Source organism: Vicugna pacos, chromosome 11 (genome assembly GCF_048564905.1).
Source record: "Vicugna pacos chromosome 11, VicPac4, whole genome shotgun sequence".
Lineage (NCBI taxonomy): Eukaryota > Metazoa > Chordata > Mammalia > Artiodactyla > Camelidae > Vicugna > Vicugna pacos.
In genome coordinates, this window is record NC_132997.1 from 86,688,403 (window position 1) to 86,714,040 (window position 25,638).

A 25,638-nucleotide genomic window follows, 5' to 3' on the forward strand; every position below is an offset into this window, starting at 1 on the left:
CCATCTACTATAGTGTTATCAGCCAGCTTCATGGTGGTGAAAACTGAGGCTTAGAGGGCTAAAAAGATGTGCCCAAAAGCACCTTGGGAGATGGTGGCGGAGCCAGGATGTCAGCCTGAAACAGTTAACTCCATCCAGGTCCACTGTCCTTTGTTCGCGGTGACTCTTCTCAGGGGCCCCTCCTGGGCCTCGTGCGGCCGAGCTGGGATGCTCTGTGGCTGCTCCCTTCTGCTTTTCACCTGCTCAGCCTTGTGGCCAGGGATTAGAGGGGATGGAAAACCATAGACCTGGGTTTCATCCAGCCTTTCCTAACTTATTAATTGGTGCCCTTGTGCAGATTTCTGAACCCCTCTGAGTGTCTCTTCCTTATCTGTGAAATGGGATATTTCTGGCGTCCACCGCCCAGGATTGCGGCAGGCCTGTACACAGCAAGCACTGCACCCGGCGCACAGAGTATAGGCATCATTGAAGGGTGACCATTGTAAGGCGCCAGGTAGGTCTCCAGCTGGACCCAAAATAAGCCTTCCCAGACTGGTTTCATAATTGTATTTAAAGTGTAAGAATTCCCAGGTGGTTGGGCATACACCCATGTTTACTGTTAATCCAAAGACATGTTCTCAAATCAGCCAAAGTGCTTTCAGGGACTGGCTCGTTAAAGGATAATTCATCACGCTCTTCCCTGAAAGGCTCCAACTAGGTGCCTTGATTTCCTGTTCCTATAGGGGTCCTTTCACTGCTCTCCTCACCCCAAAAAGGGGGGTAAACAGAATTACATGCAGCTCTGCTGCTAGGATTTAGGGTATAGGCATAAGTCTCAGTTACCAACAGAAAGCTAGGGAGACACAAACAAATAAATATCCCCCGAGGGCCACCGTGTCTCATCCTTGACTCACTGGATTAGTCAGGACTCTCTGGGTTATTCGAGGTGACGTGCCTACACCGATTCCAGCCAGCTTACAGCAAGACGGGGCGTTTATGGTGAGTCCTGGCTGGATTCAGGAACCTATGTAGTATCGTTGTAAATCACTATCTCCACGGCGCAGGTCGGCTTTCTCCAAGTGGCCTCTTTTTTCTCTTCTGTCTTCAGGCGCCTTCCTGGGCAGCCTTTCATTTGCTTCCATCCCAGAGAGTGGAATCTGGTTGTCTAGCCTACGTCAGGGCCTGCCTCTGTGGCCCGGGGATAGGAATTCTGGGGTTCCTAGTCCTGTGGATTGAGGGACAATTCTACAGAAGAAGTGGGGACCTTTAGCAAGTTCTCCTAAAGGATGGTTCCAATATAACGAAGCTGTGGATTCACCGAAACTCCCGGAAAAAAAGACTTTTGTCAGCACGAACACAGCTCTTGTGTTGCTCATGGCTTGGGTGGGGGCATTTTTCTATCGATTATTCCTATGTGCTCTACTTGCTGTGTTTATTTGTGGATATTTATTTTCCTACCAGTATTAAGAAGTGCTCAAAATAAGCATGTAGCCATGAACCAAAGTTCTAATTTAACACTTAAACCTCACAGCGTTTATTCCACGGCCCCCGGATTAACCAGCATTCACCTAGTAAACCAAAATTTGTGAAAAAGATTATATTTCTTTTATTTGTCCCCAGACGTTTCCATTGTATACCAAAAAATGAGACAGTGTTCCTTTTTGGGGAGAAGAAGTTTCTACTTTGGGTTTAAACCAAACAAAATAATATTTAAGGAAACATTAAATAAATTATTTATCATGTTGGTCAACGTTTTGGGGAATATAGCTTAGATAAACACATTTTTAAGGTCAGCCACTCTAAGGGCTGGGTTTTATAAAAACAGCCTCTGAGGAACTTTAATAAATCTAAAAAGAAAAAAAAATCAAGCACTTGTTTTCATTACTGAATCATTTGCTATTGCTGAATAATGGTCATTCAAGAGGTAAGCTTAACCAGGAGGCCCTGAGACCCACGCGGGGAAACTCGCGTATTATGAAAAATCTACGTTCATGGCAAGTCCTGTCGGCCAAGCTTGGATTTCTGTAAAAGCAGGCCAGTCCTTTGGTTGCATTTTAAATCAGATAAATGGACAGAGCGGGCTGATTTGGGTCATAAAATTGTCAAATGAAGATAAATTCATTCTTACTCAATGGGAAACTTCAGAGGAGAGTTAGAATATATGTAAGTAAAAATAATGTGTTTCTATTCCCTCAAAATAAACAGTGACCAGATTCATCAAGTGCATTTAATTCACCTCACGGGTCCTCCATCCTTTCAAATTGCACCCCAAGGCATCTTGGGGGTCTATTTCTACTGCTTAAATGGCATTCGGCTGCCAAAGGAAGGCAAGGGATGGAGAGGAAAGGATGTTTGGATTCTCAGAAGTGGAAATGGAAGGAGGAAGAAGCAGGAGAGCCTCAGTGAAGAGGGTTGGGGCGGGAGGGCAGCCAGGGGAGGCTGCGAGGTAGGGAGGGTCATGCGAGGGAGGAGGAGCAGAAGTGAGAAATGGAGAAAATTCACCTTTGCAGGGACTGGGCCGAGACCAGCTCTGAGGCACTGCTCGCTGTGTTTCTGGTTTCGTTTTTGTATGGTTCGTCATTTGTCTGAAACTTGAAGGGCTCTCCTGACAACTTCTTATCTATGCGAAGAGGCAACATCCCTGGGCGTGACCTCAGCCCCGCCTTTGTCTTGAAAGAAAAGCTGGGGCTGGGGATGGGCCTGGAGGTTCTAAGTCTCTCTCTTCCAAGAGTTGAACCTGCAGTGGAATTTCATGGCTTCAAAATAGACGATTCTCTCTGTTTACAAGCAGGAAGGCCTGTCACTGAGGAGTTGGAGGAGTTGAGATTGCATTACCATAAATTGCCTCAGGGCTTGAAAGTTCAGGAGGAGAGAGCCTGACTAACCACATCTGGGGCTTGAGGTTTTATTGAGCTGGTAATGAAAATAATCTTTGCAAAATATTTTGAAGATATTTGATAAACACAGACTGAAGCTGCTGCCTATATGCATGGGGGTAAAAATAGCCCTGAATTCAGAGTAGTGACCTGCTAGCAATCAGTCAGTGCTTAAGTTAGACACAGGGCAGATGGTTAGAAATGCAGGCTTCAGAGCAAGGCAGAACCTAGTTCAAATCCCAGCTCTGCCACATGTTAGTGGTACAACTGTGAGCGTGTTGCTCCTCCTCTCTGTGCCTCAGTGGCTTCATCTATAAAATAGAAAAGAATGCCCCTTCAATGGGCTGCCGTGAAACCCAAACAAGGTAAGTCGTATGGAAATGCTACTATGATAGGTTGTCAAAGTAGCTGTAAATTCTTTCCCTTTCTACATCCTCTTCCTTGTGATGTCCCATTAAGAGGTAGTCTATTTCTCTACTTCTCCAATCTCGGTTAGCCAGACGACTTGGGTCGTTGGCCAATATGAAACAGGCAAAGATTTGAAAATGGCTTGCCTGTTGGAGTTTTCTCTCTTTTGTTGGGCTTGGATCCCTGAAACTGGTATGCAAATGAGCCTGCATAGTCCACTGGAGGATGAGAGGCCACATGGACAACCGAGATGACCCAGCAGACAGCCTGTCATCTGCTGGACATGTAGGAGAGGTCACTCCTAATCATCCAGCTACCAGCCCTCCTATCAGGCAACTACCGGATGCAGGGGAGTGACCAGCCACAGAGATGAATGGAGCCAGCTCAGAGCAGAAGACCACCCAGCCAACCCAAAGAATTCTGAGCTAAATATAAGGTTGTTTTGAGCCACTAGCTTTTGGGCTGGTTTGTTATGCAGCAAAAGCTCATTGATACAGATGATATCCACCTATTATTACTCTTACTGATTGGATCAATCAGTCATGTAAATGGACTGATTTTGGCTCAAAAGGATTTCTCTCTGTAGACACAGACTAGGGGATGGCAGTCTTTCTGGTAGCTATTTTGTACTGTCACATGGCTTAAGGTTAATTGCAAAAGACAAGAAGATTTAAGACATCAATAAGGATTTTTCTGAAAATATTTTAAAATCTTTCCTCCCATCATATTTTAAAGGTTTGACATCAACTTTCTCCAAGTCAAAATAATGTACAAAGCAAACACCAAGCACTAAAGCTCACTGAGGTTCAGTTGTAAGATTGGTCGAAACAGAAAGTCATTCTTAAACAGTTCTGAAGCCCTTAACCCAGTGAACCAACTGGGACCAAAAGAAATGAAATGGAACTAAAAGGGATGAAACCAGATGAAAGGGAGGTCAGTACTTTGGAACCCATCCACATTCTTTGGTGGGAGTGATGGGCTCTGCCAACTACCCAACTGTAAAGGAGATAAAAGAGTTTATGGACCAAAACAAAATGAAGAATTATCCAGACAATTTAGGCCAACTGAGCACTCTCACCTGAATTAACCAGTGAATTGTGTCCACAGTGTGTCTGACAGCTTCTATTATGTAGACAGCTGTCTCATTCTTCCGCTTTCCTTGGAATCTGTATGTGCTTTTGCACTCCAGCTTCCTTTTATTGCCTACATTCTTTATCCAGGTTGTTTCTCTCTGAGGTTTTGATGGTAAGATGTGTGGGTACGTTTTGGAAGCAAATGTTTGGCCTAAAGATTCCAAAGCATTCCTTCATTCAACAAACATTTATTATTGAATTACTGAGTGCTAAAGACAGTGTTAGGCATTGAGGATGCAGCAGTGATTAAAAGAGACAAGATACCTTGTCTTGCAGCTTAAGTTCGGTGAGGGAAAGAGATCCATCACCAGATAATATAATATAACATGAGAAGTATTGTGATTGGGGAAGTACAGAGCCTTGTTGGAGAATATAGGATGAGTACCTGACCCCCCAGTCTTGGGCTAAGTGGTCGAGAAGCACATCACAGAGGAAGTGGTACCTAAGATGAAAGATGAAGAACAAGCATTAAGTCATGTGAAGAAGTAAGGGAAAGAATATTACAGGCTGAGAAAACAGTACGACATAACGCAGCCTGAGCGAGTACTGTAGAACTCAAATATTCAGCTTGGCCAAATGCTTGCATTAGCATCGAGTAGTCAGTGGAACCTCAGTACCATTGAGTGAAATGATGGTGAACACTAAAACCATGACCAAAGTCTGGCCATGACCTGCCTTCCCAGTTCTGCCCCAGAGTCATGGTTAATTTCAGTGGTGATGCTGGTTAACACTTGTCTGTGTGGCCGAGAAATGGGCCAGCTGACCAGCTAGTTTTCCAAATGGAGATCAATCCAAGACAAGTGTGCACCCCTCAAGGTTAAGCCAGACTCTGCAACACCTTCTTCCTACTTCCAGCCAACTGATATATAAGAGGAGGGTAGGGCCCCAAATCCGAAGAAATGATGACTGTCATAAGAAGAGTTTTAAACTCTAAGAATTTTAAACTTTAGTAATCTTTGTGGAAAAAAAAAAAAGCTGTTGACTAGAAGGACAAATTCCGAGTGTGAGATACATACAAAAAGTCCCCTGTATTAAGTATCTAGTGCTGTGTAACAAGTTACCTCAAAATTCAACAACTTAAAACAGCAAATATTTATTATCTTACAATCTCTGCAGCTTAGCTAGGTGCCTTCAAATTATGGTTTCTCATGTGGTTGGGGTCAAGCTGTCAGCCAAGGCTGAACTCTCATCTGAAGACCTGACTGGGGATCGTCTGCTTCTAAGCTCACTCATGTAGATGTTGACTGGGTTCAGTTTCTCATGGGCTGTTGGACTGAGGGTCTCAGTCCCTTGCTGGCTATAGAAGCCTGGGTTGGTTGGTTGGTTTTTTTTGCCATGCAGACCTCTCCACAGGACACTTTATAGCCTGGAAGCTGGCTTCTCTTAGAGCTAGCAAATGTGAGAGTAAAAGAGGATATTGCAAGACAGAAATTGTAGTCTTTTTATAACCTAATCTTGGAAGTGACATCTCATCACTTCTGCTATGTTCTGTTTGTTAGAGATAAGTCAATAAATCCAGTCCACAGTCCAGGAAAGGGGACTAGACAAGGGGAGCAATACCAGGAGGCTGGGATTGATGGAGGCCATCTTGGAGGTTGTGTAAAACAGCCCCCAAACCAGAAAATGATGTGTGTATATGTTCATCCTTTTGAACATGCCAGGGTGTTTTTCCCTAATCTGGTCTTGGGATCAGAGGGGATCAGAAACACCATCTAGTTCAGTCCCTACTTACTGCATGTCCACTCCCCTCTGTGTCAACTGACCTTGAAGAATGTTATACAGCTCCTTCTGGGTAGGAGAGGCTTTCTTGTTTTAAGATGAAGTATGGCCAAGGGGCCCTGTGCTTGCATTGGGCCAATTTCAATATCCCTCCATGCAATTTCAAAGACAATGAAGAGTTTGACAAGAAACAGATTTTGTTTTCTCCCTCATGTGTCTGCCATTTTCTTCTCCTTCTTTTCCTTCTCTTCATCTTCCTTTTTATTTCTCCTGTTATATTTCTTTAGTTGGTTATTGCTGATAAGTAGACATGCTACCAATTTTAGGAGACTGATTTCCTATCCAATCCTAACACACTCTCATATTAGTTCTAATAGTTTGTGGTTGCTTTGGGATTTTTTAATGTAGGCAATCACAAAAATCATAATATCTGCAAATAACCCTTTGCCTCCTCTTTTCCAGTCATAAGCCCCATTTCTTTCCTTGTCTAATTGGCATAAGCTAGCACTTCCAGCATCATGTGGGCATCTTCATCTACTTCTAAACTTTCTTCTAACTTCTTACCACCTGGACCGTAGATTCTTTGCCTTCAAAAGACCCAGCCACTACTTATTTTAGGATTCCAAGTGAAGAGAACAAAGAAGGCTTGAGACTTAGCCATGTTTTGTTTTGTTTGGACACCCATGTTTGTATAGAAGAACATTTTCTTCATTCAGTTTAATATTGAGCACCTTTCACATGCTGTGTTGTCAAGATGCTGGGATGCTCTTGAAGAGAAGCTCACGGTTCTCCCAGGAGAAGTTTCAATACAACCTCGTCATCAGCATCGTGGGAAGCATGGACCAGGCACATGGGAGTAGAGAGGACAGAGAATGTGTGTTTTAGAGAGAGAGTCAGGGAATGCTTACCCAAAAGGTACCACTTGACTGGCTCTTGAAGAGGGAGGAGGAAGCCTTATCTCTCATTATGGTTTTCTTTGGGTGGTCAACTCTTTCTTACTAGCCCACTCAGAACTGATGCCACATGGAACCTCTGTATAACCTGGGGTTTGTGGCAGCTAACAAAATAAGACAGTACAGGTCTTTATTTCTTCCCTTCCCTTCCCTTTTCTTTCCTTTCCTCCTCTCCTTTCTTCTTCCTATAAGGAATAATAGTAATACTTATCCTGTAAAGTTTTTAAAGGATGAAATGAGCTAATAGCCGGCAAGTGCTGGACACATATAGGATCACATTAAATGATGGGTATTGAGTGAAGAAAACATCTCTTCGTTTATATTTAATACATCCATGGGCTATTGTCACACATGATCAGTCAGTTGAATTCAGTCTCAGAAAAAGCTGACTTGTCTTTTTTATTCACACAACTGATAAAAGGCGTAGAATGAGAACCATTGTACATAGGAGTAGGGAAGGAGCAGCAGATAAACCGATGCAGGGCTGGTGGATCTCATCAGAAGACCAGCCTCTTCATCATCCTGTTTTGATTTTCTCTTAAGAATAAATTTCTGCAGTTTGTTTACTGCCTCACAGAAAATGGGAGTAGCTGCCACCTGTTGAACAATTATTCGGTATCAGGAATTGTTCTAAGCATCTCTCATGTGTAGTTGCTAGTATCAGCCCCATTGTAAAGCTGAGGATCAAGGAATTGCCAAAGTTTCTATAGTTGGTAAGGAATCAGGGTAGGGTAATTCCAGAAAAGGTAGCTACCCCAAAACTCTGCACCAGACTGTGTTGCATGGGCCACAATGTCTATGTTGATTTCGTGGACCTTTGATGGTCTTGCCCCTGTGGGATATTGGCATGCCATACCCATACATTGTGAGGATGCACAGACCTTAAGCTCCTCTGATGTGACCTGCCAGATAGAGTCCACTCATCTTAGGTTTCCTCCCAGTCTGCTGAAGGGCTTAGGAAGTTTCTCTCTTCTGACTATGGTCAGAAGAGCACACACCTTGCCCAGGGTCTCTGAGGCCTTGAATTTATGTCCCCCAACCCTACCCCACTTACATGGGAACAGTGCCTAGACAGTGATCTCCATCTAAGCAAGGGGTGAGCCAGCCCAGCGAGCTGGAACTCACAACCGCTCGTGGCATCCCCGCATCTTTTACAACATAAAATTAATTATTTTTCACTTTTCAGGCCAAGAGAACTTCCCTCTTATGTTGACTTTTCAATCAAATGCATTGAAGAGCTAATTATTTGTCTTTGCCCACATCTCTTCCCCAAACCTGCTTTGTAACTGTTGCAACCAGAAAAGTGCACTGGAGTTAGGAGTGAGATGAGATTTTTACAATTTGGAAAGTGTTCCAACATGTTTAGAAAGCAATGACAGAGAACAACTGTTTCTACCCAGGACATTCAAATCTATGCCAGGGAAGTAGAATAGAAATCATGGAAATGTGGAGGGGCACGTGAGATAAAAACAAGGACTGCAATTAACATTCAAATGAAGGTTGGAAGAAACCCCACTGAACATGTCGGCATCTGGTAGATTTCAAGCTCAAGGAGTGAAATCTCCAGCTTAGGAGAGCGATTTGGGGTTTTCCAGCAAGTACCTCTAGGGGCAATAATTTTCAGGGAAAGGTAGCTCATAACACCGAACATAGTATTAACATAGCAGGCTGCTTGCCCAAACTCACTTTATTTTCATTTGCATTATTGGTTTGAAAACTCCCCTGGGTTAGTGATCCATATCATGTTGGCACATGTCCTTGTAGAAACTGAAATGCTGAGACTGCATTTCACTCTGACAATTTTACTTGACTTGGGAGAGACCCAAAGAAATTTAGGTTGCTACAGGAGGAGTGATAAAACTCTCAGCCTTTCTCCTCAATAGATCGTGCCCCCAGGGAGATATCTGGAGGGCTGGCTATTGTTCACTTGAAACCTAAGGACATCAGTGGTTATGCAAAAGCGCCTATGTACACGTGTACACGTATATGGATATAAAATGTGTGTGTACTTGTATATATACATACATGCACACACGTGCTTCTTGCAAGAGAATTGCAGTGAGAGGTTAATTATAATCACATACAAATTTGGATAATTGCCAGCGAGGTGCCTCTAATGGTGATGGCCAGATCTACTGGCATGATTTTTTTTTTCAACCACATTTACGGCTCTGACTTATTTCTACCCTGGCAAATCAGGTGAGTGACCTGGCATGCCTGTTTTACACAGGAGGAAACCAAAACCTGCCTTAAGCCATAGAACTAGGTGGTGGAAGACAAAACCAGGACTCTCGACTATGTGACCTTAACCTCTATATTGAATTCCATTTCCCTCTTACCCTGAGTATCCTGTACTGGAAAGAAAAAAGTCATCTGTGTGATCGCCCGAGGAAAGATCCCAATCAGTATAAGCCGATCAAGTCTGCTGCCCACAGCCAGGCTGGAAACATGCCAGAAAAATCTCCCTCCTAGCCTCCGTCCCAGTCCAGAAAGGGGCCTCAGAGGCAGCAGTCAGGCATTGCTTTCACAATGAGACAAGAACGGTGGTAGACACTGGCCCCTTGAAGTCTTCTGGTCAGAACTAACCTCTGGCCCATTCGTCATCGCAGGAGACATTTCTTTCCCGATTGCCTACAGCACCTTGAGTTTCCTATAGGGAAGTATCTCCTTCGCCCATCCACCGTTTTGTGAAATCTTGGCAAAGTTAGGATGCCTACTTCCCACCTGGAAGCCAAGATCCATTCCGTTGGATGTCCTCTTATGCCAGCAGGGCCAGGCAGAGGGGTGATCAGGTCCTCTGTCCTGGCGCTTTGAATAGAAGCTTTCCTGGCACGTACGACCTCCTAGGTCTCCAGCTTCCTACTTCCTAGGCCCCTGGAGGTAGGAGACTATCTGAGGAACAGAGAGTCTTTCTTGTTTCACCATACTTCCCAGCCTACTCAGAAGAAGAGCTAAGGTTGTGTTTCCTGGATACCTTTTATTTCCTGGCTTTATGGAGGAGGGAGATGGAGCCGGAGCTTGGAGGATATGGAAGGCTTTCTGGGTGGTTGGAATGGCCTGAATAAAGGTATGGAGGTGGAGAAGCAATGAGTCTAGTTTGGAGTACAATGTATGTATAGGACAGAGGTGGGGAGATAAAGCTGATGCATCAGATTGGCAAGTCTTGGAAAGTCTTGAAGGGAAAGTTAAGGAGTTTGGAAAGCAGGGCACAAAGAGGATGGGCAGTTCCACAGCCAGACCCATTGGGTCCTGCCCCAGTCCTTGCTGAGCTCTGAGAACCAAATTGGAGCTCTGTGGATGACCACTGCATTTCTGGAGGAAACAGTGGACTAGACCTTCCATTTCCACACTGGGAGGTCAGGAACAGGCGTGCATTGCTGCTGAGTTGCACCCTATATGTAACCCTGTAAGTGTTCTCCATTAATACTATCTCTTTTCTCTCTCCACTTCCCAAAGCTAATGACCCAATCCTGAAAATTCTACCCTTCAAATCTCTCTCATAATTGCCACCTCTCCCGCTCTGAGCCATGAGCTAAATCAACCCTCATCACGTGCCCACTGGCACAGTGCACGAGGCATATAATTAACCTTCTGGCTGCAGTTGTATTGCCCCTCCCACAGTGTGCTCAGAATCCAGCCACCACAGTCTTCCAGAGGGACCTCTCAAGAGCTCTGCCCCATGATACGTTAGATATCTTTAATGTCAGACCATTGTCTTTGTACGTGTCCAGTCCCAAGAATTTGGCGCAGACAGCCCTTCGTGATGTCCTGGCCTGAGACCTTGCCTGCTTCCCCACTCTCTCCTCCATAAACCTCCCCCGCATCCTGTGCCCCATGTCCTTGCTGTTTCACACCTCCATAATTTTACACACGTTCTTCTTTCTACCTGTAATGCCCTCTTTCACATTTAGGTTCCGCTTGTAAGCAGTCTTTGTCATCTTTCTAGATTCTGCTTAAATATCATGGTAGACACAGTGCCTGGCATATAGTAATTACCTATTGAGTGTTGGTTGAATATGGATCCCAGCAAACCCTTTTTGCCTTCCTCTTGGCCTCAGCTACTCCTTCCTTTGGATTCCCAGGAGATTTTGTATGTATATACTTCCACTCTAGCATTTCTTACATCTTATAATCTCTAATTCTCTCATTAAATAGTAGGCTTCCTGAAGTATAGTGTTTGTGTGTGTGTGTGTGTGCGCACGCGTGCCTGTGTGTCTGTGTGTGTATTTCCCTCCTACCCTGTATTCATTCCTCCTTCTTAACAGCATTTTCTTCTGAGAATTCTCACTCACCCTGCAGAGTCCTCAACAAGCATTTTCTCTTACTGCCCAGGGCAGCCAAGCAGTAGCTGTATGACCTAAGTATGGCTAACTGAGTCCTCGCCTCTGAATCTTGACTGTCTGGCAATGATGAAAGAAACTGCTGGTGCTCCTTCACAGTGGCAACACCTAGGTGAGATGATCAGGAGGTTCCTACCACGGAGACCTTACACCTGGTTCCTGTCTGTCCCCTGCTGGATTTTGTGGCTTCCATATGCATCCCTGGGTATCTCAGGTTTTTCCTGTTGATTCACTTTTTTGTTGTTAAGTTCATCAGTTTGGGTTGCTTGCAACCAACATAATTCTTAACTGATGTAGGGGAATGAGGGGAGAGCTAGGGTATATTCTCTGAGATTCTGTGTCTCTGCCATTGCTGCTGGTGCAGGGAAAGGGTGAGCCTCTCTTTCTTGTACAAGAAACAGAAATCCACTCAAAGCAGCTCAAGAAAATGGGAGCAGCTAATAGGAGAAATACCATCTTCATGGAAATCTAGGAGAAGTTGAACTATTAGGTAAGGCACCTCCAGAAGCTTAAGTGCTCTCTTGCTCTCTCTCACTCAGTTGCTCTCTGCATCTGTTTTGTTATCTGTCATCTGCATCTTATCTCTGTCTGACCATCATAACTTGAGCTTGCATAGAAGCCTATGAGTGCTGCTGTCTGCCCTGCACAAATGCCCTCGACATTTATCACTTCCACATGGGCAACAGTCCATATTCCTCTCTGTTACAGGGCAGACCAGAAGTCCTAGGGAACCTACAGCCCTGGGAGCAGTCCTCAAGCAATAACTGACAGGAGTTGGAGGATAAATCCCCCAGCTCCCTCACCCCTGGCTGAGATAACTCTGAGACACACTTTCTACCCTGGCTTTCTGAGTTCCCAGCAAGATGAAACTCCATTTGGGAATGTGCTTGACTTTATTGCTCCTTTTCCTCTGTCTTTCCCTTTCCCTGACCAGTATTTTCTGGGATCACCTCTCAAATAAACTCAAGGGTCTACTACTAGAGGAATGCATTAAAACAGCCCACCATGGCCTAGTCCAGTATTTATATAGTTGTGCAGCTCCAGGATCCGTAGCTCACCTGCACCTTCATTCTGTCTCACTTTGTTCAAATTCCAAAGTGAGAGACTGGCTCTTTTTTTTTTGGTGAGAGATAAGGTCATCTTTTTAAGTCAGGCTGCATTCAGAGGTGGCCAGTATGTCCATAGATGGCAACGGGCCAGCTAATCATCTCTAGCCAGGAGGAGAGAGTCATAAGTTTGGTTGGTCAGTCTTCCTGTGGGCAGGAGACCCTTGAGTCTCCACTAGGGCCATTTGCCTTTCAGGCAACTATCACCCAGGTGGCTGCATGGGAAAATCAACACGAAAGGCTGTTTATTGAACATTAAATGATTATTTTCAAACAATGCTTTGATAGTTTAAACACAAAAGAATCAGAAACATATGGATTAAATTTCCATGGAAATACACACTTGAGTTTGAAAATTAACAGGACATGTGCTTAGAAAGGGATTTTTCCCACTTTCTCTTGTCAAGCCAGATTATTTGGAAAATAACTCAGGAATTTTTCACAGCTCGAGCACCCTCACTCCCACTCCCTCCATCCCTTTGCTTTAGCTTTTCCCTCATACAGGGTTAATTAACATAAGCAACATTTATCAAAGATGACAAGTCAGTCTGTGTGCGTGTCACGTGGTGTTGGGGGGTGTGATCATCTGCAGGATGGATGCGTTTCAGGGACACCTCAGGTCATCGGTGCTGTGATGACCAACACCCAGCACTGCAGCACACTGTGCTAAACCCCTGGGAAACCTCCACCAGTAGGTGCTGTCACCATTCCTCATTTACAGATTAGAAACTGAGATTTAGGGTTGTAAATAGCTCCCTCGTATGTAAATAGTTAGTATGTAAATTTTTTCTCTCTTATGTAAATAGCTAGTAAGTGGCAGAGCCAACATTTGAATTCTCTCCTTCTGCCTTCAGAAACCATGGGGTGATCCTACCCTTTCTTGAGTGGAGACTCATAAAATCTCCAAGTTGGAAGGAAGTTCTAATACCACCCCGTCATTTTACAAAAGAGAATACTGAGGCTCAGAGAGGCAAAAGATCAAGCTGGATTATTGTGCTCGAGGGCCTGGTTTAGACAGACAAGTTGTTAACCAGAGGCATTCATTGGGTGCCTTCTCCAAGTGCGAAATATTTGAAGGATGCAGAGAGAAAGCCCTCGCTACAGGGATGACATCTAGTACTCCTAGTCCCGGCGCCTCAGTCTCTGGATGAGAATTGTTTACATATGAGATATGATCGTAAGGACAAGATTTGTTTACCACCAGCCTAGTGACACTATTGGGAGTCCCCAGGTCTGGCCCTCTAGCTAAGCCAAACAGGTTACTTTGCATCAAAAGGTGATCTGAAGGCCATTGGATGGCTCTCCCCAACCAAAATATCTCTCCCAGCCACCCCCCAACCCTTGCTATCCAATATTTCCAAAAATAGTCCCTCCTCTGTAGTGCTGTGGTCTGTGTGGTGTCCCCAGCGGTCCAGGAACTAATGACAATGTGTTGCAAGGGAAGAACCCTTTTAGACTCTAAAAGTGAATCAACTTAATGGATTTACAAGCCTCAAAGGTCACAGTCCTGAGGGAGAAGAATGTGTCTTGTCCCTGCTTCTCTCGGGGATTCTGCAGACCAGCTGTCTGCCTCTAGACGAACTTGGCAAAGGACAAGCACTCCATGGTACCCACAATGGGTTCAGTTTGAAAGACTAATAATAATCACTGTATCCTAATTCCAGATTCCTGGGAGAGAAAATATTGATCCAACTTGAGTTTTCTATAAACTCTTGGTGCTATTCACAGCAACCAGGTAGTCTGGGTTCCCACTAGGAACACGGTTACATGAATCAGTTCCTGTGGCTAGAAAGGGGTGGTGTGGCCTGGAAACAAAACCCCGAAGCTATGATGCCTTGCAGAATGTTGCAGATACTGCCAGCTGTTCCCCAATGTCTCTTTTCCCTTTCTTCCATAGCAATAGAACGCTTTGATGTTCAGCTGGGTACATGGCCTCCCAAAATAAAGACTGCTTCCTAGCTGCCCTCATGGTTAGGTGAGTCACATGACTTAGGTCCAGCCAACGGGATATAAACAGGAGTGTGTGTGTAAAAGTTCCAGGGATGAGTCTTTATAGCGAGGAGTAATATTATCTCCCTCCCTTTTATGGTGTGGACATGATGTTTAGAGATGAAGCAGCCATCCTGAACCAGTAGAAGCCACACGTAGGGGATGGTAGATCTAAGATAATGCTGGAGTCTGAGATCCTGCTGACTGCAGGTGCCTGTCCCAGCCTGGACCGCTCAGGCCGACTTCCCTGTGAGAGAAATAAATGTCGGTCTTGTTCGGGCCATTGTTAGCTCGGATTTTCTATTCTTCTCAGCCAAGTCCAGTCCTTTACACTAGAAGGCATTAAAAGAAGCAAACCTGGGGCTATGCCCCCTTTTTTTCCATTTTGTAGTTACAGCACACATGCACGCCCTGGTGTGCGCACACACACACGTGCGTGCACATACACGCACACAGGTCACCACAGAACAAGTAGGGAGAAAATATTTCCTTGGCTTGCATGGTCCCTAAACTGCATCTTCTCTGTTACCTCTGCAGCAAGGCCTGTGGCTTCTGAATCTCCATCCCTGTGGGCATTTGCAGTTCATTGAGGGATTATTTGGGGAGATATTCAAGATCTCTAGGGGGGATTTCCTGCTAATGGACAGATTCTTTCTCCTCCTAATGATAGGCGAGCTTCTAGAGAGAACCTAGGCCCTTTGTTCTTTGTTTTCAAGGAGACAAACTGTTATTTCTTTCCTCTGAAGCAGCTTATATGGGTGAAATATCACGAATAATTAGGCCAAATAGCAATGCAAGTCCCGCTAGAAATAATGCATCCATTATTTCATTTTATTCTCATCATTAGAGCTTCTGCCTGATTTAAGATGGTATAAAGACAGCTGTGGGTATTCCCTGCCTGAGAACTCTAATCCTGCTCTTTATGGAATATTTACCATTTCTCATTTGATTCTTCCTCTCTTGATTCATTGTTTCACAATTAAAAAGTTCCGCTTCTATTTTGATCTCCTGTGAAACCTCTGTCGTTCTGCAGGTGCCTTTTCCTGGGCTTCCCAGGCATCTGAGGGTGGGATTGAAAAGCAAATGTGTTGTGGTGACTTGGTGCTTTTAGCGGTCACAACATGTGACGGAGCGGCCTCCTACAGAGTTGTCTGGTGGTCTGAGTCAGTTAAGGAAGCCACTCAGACACCCAAGACTGAGGGCAGGCGTGAGGAGCAACTGGACCAGTGTCTCTCCACAAGACAATAGGTGGGGTTGGATGAGGGAGGTGCATGAATCTGGCCAGCAATCCCCGCTCCCAAGAAGTATTCACTGATGGATTGTATGAAAAGCATGAAATTTTTAAAATAAATATTACCCATATAAGATGTTGATTAAATTCTGGAGAGGACAATAGCATCAAAGGTGTGTGAAATCTAGCCCTGGTTTGTGCCTCAGTTCTGGACCCTAAGTTGTGGTGTCATGTGATGTCATTGTGATGTCATCAACCAATAAAGGATTAAAAGGTGAGTCCCCAGAGCATGTCCAGCACTTGCCACATGTCTTGAGTCCTATAAAACAAAAGATACATTTTCTGCCCCTGGTTGGGGGGTCCTCTAATCCAGTCTCAATAAGGGAGTAAAGTAAGAAGGATATATTAGATATGTTTACAAATAATAAGAGTGACTCCACCAGCCAGGACATCAATTACCAAATGCTGGGGAACCAGCTAAAAGTAGTCAGGAAGCAGAGGTGAGAGGCGTGGCTGAGAGCTTCTTAGAAGTATTAGATCTCACACCAGGTCATGTGGGTAGACTTCATATGAGTATCATAGAGGAGATGTAATATAATGTAACACATAATGTACTGTAACACAATGCAGCATAATTATAATACAAGTGATAATGTTCTGAAGCCAGACAGACCAGGGATCAAATTCCAACTCCTCTAAACACTCGCTGTGCCTGCAACCTTGACTGAATTACTTGACATCTCTTCTGAGCCCCAGATTCCTCATAGAGAAAACAAGGGTGATATAAACAATGGAATCTACATCATAGGATTTTGTGAGGATTAAATGAGACAAAACACACAAAGTACTTGATGTATAGTAATGCCATTGGATCTTAGCTCTTGCATATAATAATGGCAGTAATAACAGGCCTAAAGCTAAAGATTGTAGAAAATACACATTCAGTTAATCATTGATTCACTCAACAACTATTTATTGAGTATCTACTTTGGGGCCAGGCCCTGAGGATACAGTGATGAGTGGAAAAGGCTTATAGCATTAAAGGAGAGACATGCATCAATCAACAATGACACTAATCAGTCCGTAAGCACAAACGGAGAGATTACTTTAAAGGAAAGAACCAGTTTTGTGAGAGCCGAAGCCAAGGAACCTGACCTTAAGTCGGGGTCCAGGAAGGCTTCCCATGCAAAGTGAGGATTGAGCTAACATACAAAGAATGAGAGGGCGTTTGCAAGGGGAGAGGAGAGGAGAGAGCAAATTGCAAAGGCAGAGACAGGCAGGAAGAAGAGCAGGTGGGAAGGTGAGGCATAGTCCATGGAGGGGCTGGGTAGCAGGAGAGTTAAAGCTGGCAGAGGTGGGTTGAAGGTGTCCAAGGGATACTCAGAGACAGGGATGAGCAGGAGGAGAGTTGAAGCTAGACACGGGGCTGGCAGGAGGGAGATGTCTACAACTTCCTGGCCGTGGAAACCACATCAGGGATGTTGATCTTTCATCTTCAGTAGGGCATGACACATCTAGTTTCAAGAAGGTCATCTGGAGGCATCCCTCAAAGGTGCTCCTGCCTCCTCCTCTCGGCACATCACCTGAGCCTCTTACCTGGAGCCAAAGCACACTGAATTATGTGAAAGTTGCTTCTCCTGGTTGCGTCTGATCTCCCCACAGAGATCGTAAGCTTTCCGAGGGCCAGAAACACATGCTCTGAGTGTTACCCACACTGACTCTCACAGAGTCTTGAAAACGGTAGGTGCTTCAGCTGGGCATATGCTGCCTGAGGATAGGGCAAACCTTAATTCAAGGCAATGCCTCCCTGTCCAAAGAGAAAACCAACCTGAATATAGAAACTTTAATGAAATAATAAGATGTTTACTTCCATACTTAATGGATCAATTTATTTGCATGTATGACATGTCATATAAAATAGTGTATGCATTTAGAAATATAATTTCCCCCAATCTTTTTAAAAAAAAGTTTAGGTCATGAAATAATTGTGTTCAGACTCTTCCTCTGCACATTTCTTGTTTGCCTTCCTTGTCACCGAAGCCATTTTTGAATCCACCAAACAGTTCTCCATCACACATCACCTTCATTTCAAATTGTTCAAGAGAGGGCACTTTGAATCCATCTAAGATGCTGTTCCTGAAAATTTTAGTTGAAGCCCCAGGAGGTTTTCTCATGTGTCCTGTGGGTAGATACTTATGATCACCACAAGATCACCACTAACGATATGCTTTTCTTTTTTTTTTTTTTTTGTAAAGTGAACTTTAAAAGGCCTTCTTAAAATACCTTCAGTATTTTTAATGATGAAGTCATATCTTCTAAAATAACAACCAAATCTGTGTTAAGTATTTTTGCTGCTCTTTCTTCCCCTGGGTTATCAGGTGCCATCTGTAAGCCTTGAGGTCACTTGGGGCTAATGTCTTCCCCCAAACACTTCCTTCAAGTTCAAAATAAAGTGAGAAAGTGTCAGGAATGAGAAGCTTTGTAAGGACTCACATTCTATGGAATAGATTTTGGGGAAACACTTTGCTTTACAATCAGAGTTGTACAATAATTACTTTTCGAATGAATGTATTATTTGCTTACCTCACCCTGTGGTCATGGCCCAAGGGACACAGGATAATGTGGAAACTTTTGCTGAGAGAAGGATTGTGTAAGTTTTAAGAACATATTTCATTTAGATTAAGCCAGTGGCTCTCAAATGGGGGGCACTTTTACTCCTAGGGGACATCTGGCAGTGTCTGGAGAAATTCTTGGTTGTCACAACTAGGGGAAGGGGGCCCCTGGCATCGGGCGGGCAGAAGCCAAGGAGTTTGCTAAGCATCCCACGGTGCACAGGGAGGGCCCACAAAAAATTATCAGGCCCCAAATGTCAATAGTGGCAAGATTGAGAAGCCTGTCTTCAACTGAGTCAAGGACAATTGGCTTAAACCAAATTGAGGCCAGTGATTGGTGCACCAGGGGATGCCTACCGTTTGAGTGTTCTCAGTCCTCCCTCTTCCCAGTGAGAAGGTAGTCCCAATGTTTGATGTGTTTTCCCCCTTTCCTGAGGCTGGCTTGTGTGAAACAGCCCTCTGCTCTGCTCTCCTCTTGTCCTCACCCTCTCATCCCAGCTCCCACCTCTCTCTGTCCATGGATGAAAGAACGAATCCCAAGTCAAGAACTGAGTGCACCTGGTCTGACCATGTTTCCTCAGAGAGGAGTAAGAGGGGCTCTTGGTCCTTCCTACTGTCCTCCTCCAAGTCTGAGCCATAAGACTTTGATGGGTCAAGAAATGGAGCAAAGTGTCAAAACAAAGTATGTTGAATTAGAGTAGAGTCAGAAAGAGCATGAGCCCTGGAGCCAAAGGTGTATCAGCTCTGTCTCTCATCATCTGAGTGTCTCAGTCAGCTCGGGCTGCTGTAACAAAATCCCATGGAACTGGCCAGGGGAGAAGGAGGACTTAAACAATATACAGTTATTTCTCATAGCTCTGGAGGCTGGAAGTCTGGGGTCAAGGTGCAGGCAGATTCAGGCTCTGGTGCGGACTCTCTTCCCGGCTTACAGATGGCTGCCTTCTTGTTGGGCCCTCACGTGGACTTTCCTCCATGTGTGCACGTGGGGCAGAGGGCAGAGAAAGAGAGAGGGAGAGGTTGAGGGAGAGAGAGATCTGTCTTCCTCTTCTTATAAATGTAACTAATCCTGTCATGAGGGCACCACCCTCATGGCCTCATCCAAACCTAATTACCTCCCAAAGGCTCCACTTCCAAAAAACCATCACCCTGGGGTTAGGATTTCAACAAATGAATTTGGAGGGGAGCATAAACACAGTCTAAAACATTGAGAAACCATGCATGAGGTATTTAATATCTCCAGTCTTCCATTTCCTCATCATGTAACAGTACCTACCTCACAAGAGTATTGTGAGAATTACATGGGATAATGTAAGTAAAGTGTTTGGCACAGTCCCGACATATGGTAAGTATTCAATTGTGTCATCCACCAGAATCACAGTATAAAATTTGGGGAGGTCATAGACCACTTTGAGAAGGTAATCAAACCAAACCTTTGCCCACTAAAAACAGACATGTGCATGCATGGCAAATTTCACAATCAACTTTTGTGACTCTCCATTGTAAACGACCACCACAGACATCCCACTATTCTTAGGTCTTCTTGGTGTCCTCCAATTAATGGCATTCTCCTTCCTATGGAAGGCATGTTGACGATGCCACTCAAATTACTCCTCAGTTCTGCTCTGTCTCACACTGTTCATGAAGAGTTTGTGCTGATAGTTTATGTGTACTGGTCTTCACAACCAGACCATAAACTCCTTGGGGACAAGGACTGCACTTAATGCTTCTCCATCATCCTTGTAGTAATGGAACAGAGTATTGGTCTAAGGTCCCAGGTCACGTGGCTTCATTAGATTCACTTGGGGAAGATTTCTGGGTCCCATCCTTGAAAGTTCCTGGGAATACGTGTTTTCCCGGTTTATATTGCTGCTCAGCCAATGGAGAGAACCATTTTTGTCATAGCAAGTAATCACAGAACGCTTCTTGGCTGTGATTGGGAGAAGACAATAGCACAACATGAGGGCCAACTAGACACCAGGACTTGTGACAGATGCCTTTCAGGCATGGGCTCCTGAAAACCCCACCACCCATTAAAGAAGGTATTATCATCCTAATTTTTGTACAGGAGGAAACTGAGGTGCAGGGAAGTCTAGTAACTGGAAGTGACAGAATTGATACAGTTCAATCTGTCTGATTCCAGAACCCAAGCCCTCGCAGCCACCCCAGGTTCACGGCTACTGATGGAGCATGAGCTCATCTGACGGCTTCTCAGGAACTCTCCTATTGGTGGGGCCATTGCATTGTGCAGTCCGCCCCTCTCCTCCAAGCCCCAGGAGAATTTTTGGTCATTAGCGTCTCAAATTTCTATGATCAAAGTTCTGCCTGACTGCGGGGCTTCAGGTACAATGTGAAAAGAAATAGGGAGTTTAGGGAAAGAAGGATCGTGATCACACAGTCAACCTCCTCTGAAAGGTGAGCCAAGAAGACCACCCTCCAAATTCCTTTGCAGACATCATTTCACTGTTTGCTGAGTTGGTTGCTCTTAACTGACAATCAACAAGCCAGGGCTGTTCGGCCAGTACTTAGAGCTGGCTGGGGATTAGTCAAATAGTCACAGCACTTCACCTGGACATCTCAAAGTCCTCATGCCATGAAAAATTAGGTAGCGCTGACCCCCTAGTCCCTCCCCTGCCCTCTGTGTCGTGGATAAATACGGGACCTGCAGCTGAGAAGGTTGGAATGCCTCCTTCTGTGGGTGCCTGTGGTCAACCCAGCGGGCTTGTGCGTGCTTCTGGCCAGACTGTCCCCAGTGGTGACCAGGGAAGTGGAGAGGTCGATCAATCATCCTTCTCGAGTTAACCCCCTTTTCATGTCAACCTCGGTCTCAGACAATTTGAACACACTTTTAGGAAAAACTGCCTCTCCCTTTCCGAAGCGATCCTGATGAATACTGATGTTTTTATGATTATTAATAAAATCTCTGAGACAGAATTTTATGGGCACACAGAGACCCTAAAAAGTCATTCTTTGCCTTGGAAAATTGTATACGGTAAGGATGATGGAGGAAATTTTTAATAAGAATGTTTAATGGGCAGGCAGGGTGTGAAAGATAGAATTTTAAGCATCTGCCGTGGCTCCTTTTGACGTTGAACTTGCTTCCCGCAAAGGTCTTCATGGGATGTGTTTCCTGAAGCTAGCACGCCCCCAGGAAGTGTCTGCCACAAGGATGCCCCAGTGATGGTTTCAGTTTAGGTAAGTGTCCAGAAGTCTCTCTGGGAAAAAGCATCATTGTTAACTATTCTCTGGCTTTTTTTTTTTTTAATCATCTGCCTTGCTTTCTCCCCTCTCCTCCTTCCTTCCCTCCCCACTTCTTCTGCCAGTATTCTCTTCTGAGTTTCTTGGATCTGTTCACCCAAACTGTAAAATCGAAGTGACTTAACAAAGAAACTCTCTTTCCATTCCTGTTTACCCTCCAAATGAGAATGGGTTGAAAAAGGAGACAAACTCGAGGGGCGTGATGAGTTAAACATCGATGCACTCTGGGCAAACAGAAAGGGCAGGGCGCCAGACAGCAGGTTAGAAGTCAGCTTTATAATTCATGCAGATATTGTGATGAACATTCCTGGCCAAGCCCGGGAAAAAACTGAGCTTTGCTCAATGCAAAGGAAAAAACTGGCACAGTCACCCTGCGCTGTCTTTGCTGTAGCAAGGAGACTAACTGGAAGCAATACTGAGTCCTATTTGTGAATTCTACGCCCCTTCTGCCTCCTCCACCCACCCGCTCCGCTCCCAGCTTTGAGACTCCTATCAAATCCTGTATTTAAAACGAGAATCCGGGGAAGGTTGGTCATGACCAGCCCATAATGACCAGTTGGTTAATTAACGGTGTGCATTCAAAAATGGGAGTCAGACACACAAGGCAGCTAATTCTGATAAGAAACAGATTCGAAGCAACCAGGCGACAGTGTCCTTTGCCTTTTGTTCCACACCGGCCATGTTTTTGTTTGGATTCTATGTTAATTTTAGAAACTGTAAAACACAACCTGCCAAATTGGTTGATTGAAATAGTGCTACTTCCCAGAGGCTGACAATCTGTTGTCTTGCAGGAGGTTGTCCAGTGCCTGTTTGCTCAGTTATAGGCAAGAATTTCGTGGAGAACTGAGTTAACTAGATGCTTGGAGTATTTTGATTCTGCTTCATGTCTGCCCGTGTGTCCCTTCATTCATACATTGCTGCTTCTGTTCATTGTGTAATTCGTTCAATTCTCTTTGCCAGTGTAGACCTGGACTATATTTTGATCTGGAACATTGTTTGTTTGTTTGTTTAGGTCAAAGTCATATAGCTCATTCTCCCTAAAGACCCATCAAAGAGGTTGGTCATTTCAAGTAATCAACGACTATTTATTCCTAAAGAGAATTTGAGTTGTTATGGAACTTTTAGACCCAACAAAATTTAGTTACTGGGTTTTAAAATGGAAGGAAGGAAAGAAAAAAAAAAAGAATGAAGGAAGGAAGAGTGGTTTGGTTTGTGAGTTTAAATTTAGACAAACTCTGAAGAAACACTTACCCTTTCTTTAAATAAATAAATACTGCTAAGTTACAGTGTTGAATTTTAAATCACATGATAAAGTGGTACTTAATGGGGCTATAAACAATAAAGATAAACATTTTTCCTCTCATGGGAATTGTACTTAAAAGTAGGAAAGATGGCTTCAACAGAGCATCCTATAATAGCAAATAGGGGCGCCAGCTTATAAAATTATAAACATTAATTTTTGAATCACATTTTACAAAAGTTGTCACTGAGCATAGTTACATATGTCAGTTTTTGTTGTTAGTGTTGCTAAAAGAAGCCATTCACTAGGAAGAGACACAACACTGAGCAACAGTTCATGCAGACTGAAATAGGCCCCGGTTTTCAGGGGAGGGTTTGCTCGAGAGGGAAGGCCTCAGAATATCAGGGAGATACTTCAGAGAAACATTCAGAATTACCTCCTGGCTAAGCAAGAAAGCCAAGGAAAGGAGAAAAAAGAAAAAAAGGGGGGGCGGAGAAAATCCCTCAGCCAAGACCCCTATGGCACGTGGGAAGGACTTGGAACAGCTCTTCATCTGGGCTTTGAGCTGTTTTGCTGGGTTGTTAGTACTTGATTTTATCCAAGAGCGATCCTGGGTTTTCAGGCATCCTTCCTCGTTGCAAAGATAAATAAATAGACATTCAGACATTCAGAGAGAATTGGACTTCTATTTCTTTCTTCCTCAGTAGAACCTCTTTGGACGCCCACCCCCACCTCTTTTTCACCACCTTTCCTTTTCGTTTTGTGCTGACTCTTTAAAAAGGAGAAAGAGGCATGAGTCGAAGAGCAGCGAGAACCTCGGGTGGGGGTTCCGGTGAATGTATTTAGAAATAAAACACAGCTCTTCCTTTAGCCTTAATGAGCATTTCGGAGGCCATACTATCAGGCCGTCAGTAATGAGAAAGAGGCAGGATTTACTACCGTCGTTTAAATAGATTTTAGAATCCAAGGAAGTTGTTTTTGTTTTGTTCTAATTCTTTTTTTTTTTTTTCTTCTGTTCCCTGGCTTCTCAGAGAAAGCCCTTCCCGAAGTAGATGGCAGCTCCCGGTACGGGGAGGTAAAGTAGGGAGAAAGTTTCGCTGTGGTTTTCTTTGTCCTGCGTTTTCCCCACGTCAAGAACTGGAGGCCGCATGGAAATCCCTGGAGTACACCTGGCGAGCGTGGACTGTTAAGAATGCAGTACAAATCTAAAGCATCATCCCACCGGCTCCTTTAGGTTCTTAAGCAGAAGAATGTTCTGATCACTGAAGCCATTTCAGGGCCCGAAATTAGAAAGTAATAAAAAATATCACACTCTCCCTGGTGGGTAGTACGTTTAATTGGTTCCCCAGCAGGAGGCCAGCCCGAAGTCAGAACCGCTTACTCTCGCCTAGATGGCTGCATGCAAACACGACCAAATAAGTCAGCGATCTAGCGAAGGCCAACAGGAAAAACAGAGACAAATGCAGAAGCAAATAGCTTGGGGCCAGAAAGAATAAAGGCAAAAAATGCATTAGCCCCAAGTTTCTTTAAACACAAAAATTTGCCCGCCACCGCAGCGGACCACCAGATGGCAAGTTTACGCGCTTCCATCAGCTTGGACCAACATCCCTGTTTGGGATTGAAGTTATTCTCGGGATTAAATTCTGGCTGCAGAGAGAAAATGGACTTTGGGAGAAAACGAGCTGCACTCACAGAATCCTGACTCTTTGGGATTTGTCTTAAAAGACTGGCCAGAGCCTCGATTCGCTGCTCGCTCTCGGCCTAAGCGCAGCTTTGCCGGACGGCCCGGTGAAACGTGCTCTCTGAGTTTGGATGCTGAGAAGTTGGGACTTGCTGTATTATCCAGGCTCAACCCACAGAGCCTGATGCTCTGCTGCCACCTTCTGTCCCTGCCGTCACACCAGGAGGCTGTTAAACTTTGGGCCGTCCAGAAAACCCAGTGACTGTCCCTTCTGCCTTTGAGAGTCAGGCCTGGGTATCCCGCATATCCGGGGGCATCAGTGATCCCTCCTGTCCACCTGGGGGCTCACGCGGGTTTGGCCCTAGGAAATGGCCTCTTCCGGAATGAACATGAGCTTGTTTGCTGACTTCCCTCCCTATCCTCTGGCTCTTTCTTTCTGCCTCCCAGATCTTAAAGTTTCCATAGGTAGAAAGGCCTGGAAAACGAAGTTGAAGGCAAAGACAGGGCTTTTTGTTTTCAAACGTCAGCACCCTGTTGTCTAAATCATTGCCAAAGACAAATGGGATGAAGTGGAGGAAAGGAAAAGTGAGATTGAATAGCAGGAAAAAAGCCCTGACAGCAAGATCTATTGCCCTGTGGAGAGGCGTCCCCAGGGGCGAGCTATTGGCAGAGATATTTAAAACTTGAGTGGACAAAACATTAGACCCTTCACTGCAGGGAACAATTCTACAGCAGCTCCTGGGACCTGACCCTCGTGAGCTCAGAGGTCCTTCCCAACTCTAATTTTTTATGATTTCTCAATTGACTTCCCTTTCTATAAAAAGTATTCGGTTGCCGCTGAGGAATCCAACTGCTCTGACATTCGGTTTGAGGTGACGATGGTTTCAGCATCCTTTCATTTTTGTGCAGCATTAAAAATGCCTCCACACCTACTCTCTTGGAGCCAGAGGAAAGCAAGTTCACATAATTAAGCCTATAAATCCGTATTTTAGGCAGGGGATGGAGGAATCAGCCATTGACAACTGGCCAAGACACAGTCAGAGCAGTTGTGGCTTTGCCATCCAGGCTTTGGCAAATGCTTATCCCTCTTGAATCTCCAATTTTGGTTTGTCTTAT

General features: G+C 44.6%; 1 long non-coding RNA gene across 2 annotated transcripts in view; it reads left to right on the forward strand.

Moving 5' to 3' along the window:
- The window catches only part of LOC140699434 (uncharacterized), a 64,782-nt gene extending 40,625 nt beyond the window's left edge, over nt 1-24,157 (forward strand). For both annotated transcript variants that reach the window (XR_012077597.1, XR_012077596.1), the window contains 2 exons: nt 21,454-21,538; nt 23,873-24,157. This is a non-coding gene — a long non-coding RNA (uncharacterized lncRNA). The remainder of the gene's footprint in view (nt 1-21,453; nt 21,539-23,872) is intronic.
- The last annotated feature ends 1,481 nt before the right edge of the window (nt 24,158-25,638 follow it).